At 34.9% G+C, this 9,469-nt stretch overlaps 1 protein-coding gene across 1 annotated transcript in view; it reads right to left on the minus strand.

Moving 5' to 3' along the window:
• LOC106465849 (probable G-protein coupled receptor 158) overlaps positions 1 to 9,213 on the minus strand; it is a gene marked incomplete at its 3' end in the record, with an annotated part of 80,134 nt that extends 70,921 nt beyond the window's left edge. Inside the window, exons 1-2 of the mRNA XM_013926090.2 lie at positions 9,122 to 9,213; positions 8,547 to 8,729 (exon numbers count right to left, since the gene is read on the minus strand). The remainder of the gene's footprint in view (positions 1 to 8,546; positions 8,730 to 9,121) is intronic.
• Positions 9,214 to 9,469: the final 256 nt, after the last annotated feature.

Raw genomic sequence — 9,469 nt, forward strand, 5'->3', positions numbered from 1 at the left:
CACCCACCGCCAAATCTTTCACCAACGAATAGTGGGATTGACCGTCACATATAACGCTCCCACGGCTGAAAGAGCGAGGATGTTTGGGGATTCGAACCCGCGACCCGGAGATTGCGAGTCGAGCGCCCTAGCTCCCTGGCCATGCCAGGCCTTGAATTTGTTTTCGGAAGCTTTATTGAGAAACACGTTAACATAAAAATCACCTATGATTTGACAAAACAAAGTAAAATAAAAATTATAATTTAAACCGTTTCTTTTGTCTCTTTCCTTCAATTCCTGCATTTCTAGTCATCAGCAACACTTGGGCTACTCTTTTACCAACGAATAGTGGGATTGACCGTCACGTTATAACGCTCCCACAGCTAAAAGAGCGAGCATGTTTGGTGAGACGGGGATTCGAACCCGCGACCCTCAGATTGCGAGTCAAGTGCCCTAACCACTTGGCCATGCCGGGCCCCTTTGGTGACATACAAACGCTGGTCTTCATTTAATCATCATTGTAAATGTTTGACAGTTTGTGCCAGTTTTATTTGTTTTGTATTCGTCCGCCGTTTTTAGCAGTTTTATTTGTTTTGTTTTTGTATTCGTCCGCCGCTTTTTATCAAGGATCCTATTTCCACTCCAGCACCGGCGAGAAAAATAATTTCAATAATAGCTACCGCGTACGTTTGTGACGTTCGAATACACTTGCAAATAGCTTTTCATAAATTAGTTCTTGTTTGCAATCGTGGACTATTTAGCTTTTGGTCTAGTACAACACTAGCGAAAGTAAACTATTTACTTTTCCCCCAGAGATGCTTGCAGGCGATATTACGACAAAAACAATCAAACAATGATATTCGGGTGGATAAAGTAGCACATAAACTATCAAAACTCACTAAAGAAAGTTTAGAAGTAAAAACAATTTCAATTTTCAACAAACGTTTATCAAAATTGATTTTCTGATGTACAATATACATAGTCAAATGAAAGATGTTTCAAGGCGCTTGCGCGAAACTTCATCAAGGTTTCGTTTCGATAATTTGTCTATTCAGCCAAGATACACGAGCGCTAACTGTGCATATTCGTCCACAGTTTTTAAAAGATAGGTTGAAAGGAAGGCAGCTAGTCAATAGCGCTCGCCGTCAAAACTTGAGCTACAATTGAATAGTGGGACTTTACCGTCACTCTCATATTAAACCAACGGCTACAAAGTTTATTTTTTTAAGAGCAAAGCCACATTGGGCTATCTGCTGTGTCTACCGCGGGAAATCGAACCTCCGATTTGAGCGTTGTAAGTTCTTAGACTTACCACTGTTCCACCGGGGGATCGGCTACAAAGTACGGAGCGCGTTTTTTGCAGAAAGGGCCGCGAACCATCATGAATCCTCGGATTCACCCTCCGGGCACATTAATCTCTATGCCACGCCGGACCACACCAGAATAGGTCATATTTAAAACCATTTTTAACAGATAACAGCTGGTAGACTATTATAACCACAGTCTTTTAGCATCAGTACATCTTGTCTGTCCAAGATGTCGCTCCTCTTTCAACCATCCTACATAATACAGTGTCATGTTTATAAATTTAAAAGAAACTATACAAACGTAATTATTCCAAAGAGGTTTCTAAAACATAGTAAACAAGCAATAATATTTTTTTTAAAAAAAAGTCTGCATATGTTCCAAAAATGCGCCACCTACTAAAAATTTTATTCCTATATTCTGACTTTAAAAAAATATTTTAGTTAATAATAAAGAAAGCATGCAATGGATCAAAAATCAATTGGCATTAAACTTATGAACGCTTAGAAGTGCAATGACCGTCATAAAAGCCTTAGCAATTCAAACAAAATTATTGCAATGCTTTATTTAGAATATTAATATTATAGCTAGAAGAAATAAGTACGTGAAATGTTTTGGAAATTATGTTTCACAACCTTAGGGCCCAATTTACTGAGGTTTGGTTCGTGGTTTTGGAAACTTTTTATGTCTAATCTATAAAAAGACTTAAACAAAAAAAAAGCAGCATGTTTGCAAAACAGATTCTATTTTTTGCAGCAGTAAAAAAACAACAACAAAAAACAATGAATAAATTATTATTCTTTAACAAGAGAAAAAAATACCGAAAAAGACAAAAAAAAGGGGGTTAATAACGATGGATGGTAATCCTCAAAAGAAAACTTGTAAAGTAAATACTGGCGAAAAAATAGAATATATAAATACTGTTGCTACTTTTACTCTGAGAATATCAATGAGGAACTGACATTGTTTCTTTAACCTTACAAATTTCAGCTTAAATACAAATGTCTCCTTCTCAACCACATAAAATGTTAGCTTAAATATAAATGTCTGCTCCTCAATCACATAAAATATCAGCTTAGATATAAATATCTCCTTCTCAACCACATAAAATGTCAGCTTAAATATAAATGTCTGCTCCTCAATCACATAAAATATCAGCTTAGATATAAATATCTGCTTCTCAACCACATAAAATGTCAGCTTAAATATAAATGTCTGCTCCTCAACCACATAAAATGTCAGCTTAAATATAAATATCTGCTTCTCAACCACATAAAATATGTCAACTTAAATATAAATATCTGCTTCTCAACCACATAAAATATGTCAACTTAAATATAACTGTCTGCTCCTCAACCACATAAAATGTCAACTTAAATATAACTGTCTGCTTCTCAATCACATAAAATATGTGAACTTAAGCATAAATGTCTCCTCCTCAACCACATAAAATGCCAGCTTAAATATAAATGTCTCCTCCTCAACCACATAAAATATGTCAACTTAAATATAACTGTCTGCTCCTCAATCACATAAAATATGTCGACTTAAGCATAACTGCTCCTCAATCACATAAAACACGTCACCTTCAGTATAATGGTCCATAATGATAAGATTGGAAAGCAATCATGAAATAATACTTACTCAAGAAGCCACTTTCCATTATAGTTTCCAAGGTCCAAGTGATTAACTTACTGTTAAGCTAATTACAAGTAAAATACAATATTCAATGACGTTTTTAAATCCCGGATTCAATTCAGTGAAATCATTAACGCTATCTCTATATTTTAACAAATAATTTAACTTTCTTGTCTTATGATTATTGCTTAATAATAAAGACAAAATTACACAATGGCGGAATTAAAGTATTAACGTCTCCATGAAACATCTACTAAAATAACGCACAAACACATCGCAACTAAGAAAACATGTTACGATACTGTTAGCTTATAACATGTAATCCGTTTACCAGCGGGGCTGGACGTGGCTTAGTGGTTAGGGAGTAGAAACTGTAAATCCGAGGGTTCGTGGTTCGCGACATGTTGCCGCATAAAACGCATTCCGCATTTTGGGGCTATAGGTGCGCTATAAGAGTAACAGTCAAATCCAACTATTCGTTGTGACAAGAGTTCGCGGTGGATGCTATAGAGAACCCAGTCTATTAATTCAAAAAACAGGGCCGGTTAACTCTTTGTGCGAAAGTTCTAAACCTATACGTGTGTAGTTCCGTACATTCTCTGCACACTTTGATTTCTCGATGTTTCTTCGTTCACTAACCTAACTGAATTTGATTTTGCTTCACAGGTAAACATAACGTTTCCAGTTTTTTTTTTTCAGTACGCCCGTTATTTTGGACAGCAGAAGACCAGCTGACGGTTATCATCTCCGCTTATCGCACTATTTTATCGTTTGTTACGCTGTGATAGTGTGAAACAAGCTTCTAAAATCGATCATCACCCGAGCAGTCACAGAACCTGGATATTACAGCACTTAGTAAGTACAAGCTGGTGATTACGTTAAAACAATTTTTACAAAGTCGGTTAAATCGTGTCTTCAAAAAATTCAATGAAACATAGTTTTATCGATCCAGATAAGTTAAAAGGTATTTCAGGGGTAAATTTATTGAACTAGACAGAGCAATAATGATAATGATAAACGATACTTTTGTATCATCAGGAATGAAAACTAAAAACGACAGCGGAAGTAACGTGACGCTGGTAACACGTAATGAGTTCTAGAAAGATTGGGGAACATCACGAATAATCCAGTATTTGCTAGGCGCCCTCTTTTCTTGTATATAAGTGCGCCAGACAATGAATCGAGATAGAATTGCAGACAGACAGAGATGGACAATTGAGTCAAGCGCGGTAGTAAGTAAGTGCGTGAATCGTTCCCTGTGAATTATAACGTGTTTTTATAAAATTAGTTAAGTTAAATTGACTGTGGAAATTAAGTGTATTGCAAAGTTGAATTGAGAAAGAATAAACTAGTTTTATTTAAGAAAGGACTTGTGTCGCTAAAGTTTCATCGAAAAGAAATTATACGGGAAATTAACTAACGACCAGAGACGTAACACTATCTTGGAAAACAAGCAATGGATCAGATCATGGAAAAAAACATCTCACCAACAAGAACAAAATAAATATTGCATCTCACCAACAAGAACGAAATATATATCGCTAAATAAAGCATCTCACCAACAAGAACAAAATAAATAACGCTAAATAACACATCAGGTAATGGGGAGAAATCTCACGAACAAGAACAAAATACAAATAGCTAAATAATGCACTAGGTCATGGGGGGAAATCTCACCAATAAGAACAAAATAAATAACGTTAAATAACACATCAGGTAATGGGGAGAAATCTCACGAACAAGAACAAAATACAAATAGCTAAATGGGGGGAAATCTCACCAATAAGAACAAAATAAAAATGACTAAATAATGCACTAGGTCATTGGAAGAAATCTCACCAACAAGAACGAAATATATATCGCTAAATAATGCATCTCACCAACAAAAACAAAATATATAACGCTAAATAATGCATCAGATAATGGGGGAAAATCTCACGAACAAGAACAAAATAAAAATGGCTAAATAATGCAGTAGGTCATGGGGGTAAATCTCACCAACAGAAAGGTGCCAGTACCATAGTGGGTGACTATGTAGAAAAGCATAGTGGATCGACATCTGACTGCCTTTTGTTTTTGTTTGTTTGTTTTGAATTTATGCACAAAGCTACACTATGGGCTATCTGTGCTCTGCCCACCACGGGTATCGAAACCCGGTTTTTAGCGTTGTAAGTCCACAGACATACCGCTGTGCCACTGGGGGGCGACTGCCCTTTACAAAATATGTTTTGACTACAGCTAATAATTTCCTTAAACGTATATATATATAAACCTTACTTTTTGAAATTTAAACCTCAAATTAATCTTGACATCTTTTTTTCCCTCCAGTAAACTTTCTTTTTTAAACCATTTTTCTTATATAAAAATATACTTATTTATTTATTTACATTTGTTTATTTTACATTCTGTGTTTACTTTTTACGTCAACATTGAAATGACTATCCCTATGATTTTATGCCTCCGTTCGTGTTGTCACAATAAAATGTCAACAATATTATCCTCGTGACCTCGTTCTGTACTCTCCGCTGGTTTATACGGAGTGTATAGTCTGTTACATATTGTGAGTCTGACAATGTAAGTAGTATTTGAAAAAAGTTGTAGGAAATAAATACAGCCTAATTCTGGAGTTTATGTCATTTTTCCTTCGTACAAGAAGATCTAGTGTTACGCAGGAAACACTTCAGCAAGATCAGAATGTTTGCATCTGTAGTTGTCGTCTGCTGTCTTCGTTTCTATAAAACGTTTTCAGCTTACATATCAAATCAGCTTCCCCAATTCCCTCTGCCTTTCCTGTCATGTATCACGCGCGTGTTATAAAGATCTAAACTAACCACCTCATTATAAACAACCAACAAATTTGCTTATTTTCTTTTTTTTTTATAGACAATCTTGTATGTTATAATGGCAGTCCACTGGAGGCTGCTACAACGACTAATGGTTTAGTACTGCCGTGAGGGGGTCATTTCCCCGCCTTTGAAAAACTGAGGGGACATGTCCCCGGTGTAAGTTACACCTACCTAGCACCCATTTAATTTTTATGTTAAAGGTATTCCACCGAATATTTCATGAAATAGTTGTTCACAAGAATTATCTGCGCAATGTCATCCCTAAATTGATAGACTAAAAGGAAGGCAAAACGAATAACATCCCTAAATTAAAAGGAAGGCAGAGCGAATAGCCATCCCTAAATTGATAGACTAAAAGGAAGACAGACGCGATACAGTCCCTAAATTAATAGATTAAAAGGAAGGCAGAGCGAATAACCATCCCTAAATTGATAGACTAAAAGAAAGGCTGACGCAATGCCGTCCCTAAAATTAATAGATTAAAAGGAAGGCAGCTAGTTAATAGCACTTAGCACCACCTCTTGGGCTACTTTGGTCTAACCAAACAGTGAGATTTGACTGTCGCTCTTATAACACATCCAAAGTTAAGAGCAAGATGAATCAAAATTATTTTTGAAATTTCCCATTCACAAACAATCCGATAAAAAATGTATTTTTTTTCTGTTCAACAAAATGCTTGCTAATATCCGTCATTTGTAGGCTAATGTGGGTTTGCGTTAAGTTTACAGACATAAAATGCTAAAATCCGGGTTTTGATTCCCGCGGTGGACAGTACAGATAACAGTCCATTGTGTAGCTTTGAGCTAAAAACCATTAATAAAAACTGTAATTTATACAGCCATTTTACAATTTTGTTAAGCCTAATGGCTCATGGTCGTTGCAACATAAAAGATACTTAAATTATTGATGGAAAAAGGTTTTAAGTCATCAAAAGCAACAACAAAGAGTGTTCGTATACGTATAACGTATATCCATAGTCCAATTTCATTTGAATAAGACGAAATCTTCCAAACTGCACAAATATTTAAGAATTATTTGTCACGTGACACAATAATTTATTTAACTTTTAGGCCTACATATGATAATCTATGTTACTTTTATCGAGTGAGGGTAAGAAAATATATGTTTTCATAAAATAAAAAAACAAAACAACTAGGCAGACATATTTACCTACCTGTGGCTCAGCGGCAAATCTGAGAGATTATAACGTCAAGATTGGGGGTTTGATTCATGCGATGAGTACAGCGCAGATAGCCTATTTTATAGTTTGTGTTTAAACAAAATAAACATATTTCGAAGGTGTTATGGTAATCACTAACGCGTCTGCCTTTCTTCATAAAACACCACGATAACACTTGACCTTTAGAGTTAAAATAACATGTTTGTTCAGTAAAATCCGATAATACTTGACCTTTAAAGTTAAAATAGAATGTTTGTTCGGTAAAATCCGATAACATTTGACCTTTATAGTTAAAACAGAATGTTCGGTAAAATCTAATAACACTTGACCTTTATAGTTAAAAAGAGTATGTTTGTTCGGTAAACATAAGATCACGCTTGACCTCTGAAGTTAATACAGAATGTTTGTTCGGTAAAATACGATAACACTTGACCTTTGAAATTAAAATAGAATGTCTGTTCAGTAAAATCCAATAGCACTGACCTTTATAGTTCCTATATATATATATATATATATTAATAGATAAAAATAGATAGGATTATATTTCCTGTAGACAATTATATTGAATATTGCTTTCTGTCTCAAATTAGTGCAAAAATCACTGATCAGCTGGAAGAATGTGATTAAGAACTGCTAATTTACGATTTTTTCTGCTTGCATTGTTTTGTTACCATCCTCAGAACCCACTCCTATAGTGTAAGCATAATGGATAGTGTTTTCCACAGGTGGAACACACATATCTAATTCATGGACAATAATTCTGTCATGCGTTAGTCTGTGTCTGGTAAGCCTTGAACCTCGTGACCCTTTTATTCACTCATGCACGTGCTGAGGAATCATCACTGTATATCTTTTTTTATTTGATAATGTTTGCGCACAGCATTTTCAGTGCATAACCAAGTGGCTAACGTACAGGGCTGCCGACCCAAAGGCCCAAGTTTCGAGCTCCATATGCCGCTGAACACGATTCACACTCTCAGCTGTGAAAACATAAAACACGTGATGCCACTAGCAGCTGAAGAATGCTTACTTTTGAACACAATTTACTAATACCGTTTTTTTGTACACCCGCCCTCATATTTTTGCCCTATGGACCCATTTTACCCAAAACTTAACGCGAAGGTTGAGGAACTATTTAACCAGGTCTAAATATTCTGATGGCCATCAAATAAAATTATGAGATATATATATAACACTTTAAATATAATTATACATTAACAACAAAAAAGCAACTTTTTGCGTGTATAAAATTGGTGCTGTATTTGTACAAAGAATTGTCCACTTTTCAAATAGTTGGAAACTTAAAAACCAGAAAACACATCATATTATTGTTATCATGTAACAATCTATATTAACCAATGGGTATAGATTAGCTTTTCCACCTGTAGGTTAAATATATATATATAGTTACGTAAACCTTTTTCATCAATAGTATAAGCTTTGACGTTGGTTTAACAGTTTTTACCTTTAAATTTATATGTGAGAACTCAATATTACCAACCAAACTTGACGAAATACCAATACTTATTGTATTTTATTCAGAATTTAGCCCCCCCTCCCCCTGCTAAGAAAGAACTCGACTTCATCAAGTAACTTACCAAAATTCTTCTGTTAAGCCTAAACATAACGCGATCTGTCATATATCCTTGCTCTCGAGCCTCTACTCTAATACATCCATTTCTCTCCTTCTCATCTAAACACGGATTCACGGAAAGCTTCGAGCGCCTACGTTTGGTTGTTGTCTTGTCAACGAAATCGATACTCTCGTTCCGGTGATTTTCCTAGGCAGTGGCAAACAGCCAGAATGCAATGATTCAACGAACGTCGAACTACAAGATTATTACGAGACATGCGCAATTCTTAACTTTAAAGACTTACAAAACTGAATCTATTGATTGTGATTTGAAAAGTTTGAACATCTGTTTTGGTATTTAAACAAACTTTGATATTTAAATGAACGAGCAAAATATCAAGATCAAATCTAAGTGTTCTAAAATCATTAATAAATTTTGAAACCAAGTAATTTTATAAAAAGGGACAGCGCTATTTTCCTAAATTAAAAAAGCTTAAGCCTAATTTTTTCTTTTTGAACATGACAGTCCCAATAAATTAAGTATACGTTTTTTTTATTTTTTGCAATTTTTAGTAATTATTAAACAGTCAAAAATTATACCTATATATCATGCTGTTGTTGTTACTGCAACAATACGCATTATATATGCTCTGTGTAAGCAGGAAATCAAACCACGGACGTTTACGTTGTAAGACCCTAAACTTACCGCTGACCCAGCTTGGGAACCTCATATTGTGCACATCTGACGACGGTAGATTGTCATGTGCTTGAAATATTATGGCAACTTGTATACAGACTGGGACTATACTATAGAGAATGAATTTGATTAACAAACTATCAACAGTTCTTACTAACGATATACATTTAGATCTGAGTTAGTATAATTAAAGCGTAGTTTAAAAAGTAAATATATAAATATATTATTAGAGTTAAAAATTAATCAAGGTT

The sequence above is a fragment of the Limulus polyphemus genome, unplaced genomic scaffold (genome assembly GCF_000517525.1).
Source record: "Limulus polyphemus unplaced genomic scaffold, Limulus_polyphemus-2.1.2 Scaffold2072, whole genome shotgun sequence".
Lineage (NCBI taxonomy): Eukaryota > Metazoa > Arthropoda > Merostomata > Xiphosura > Limulidae > Limulus > Limulus polyphemus.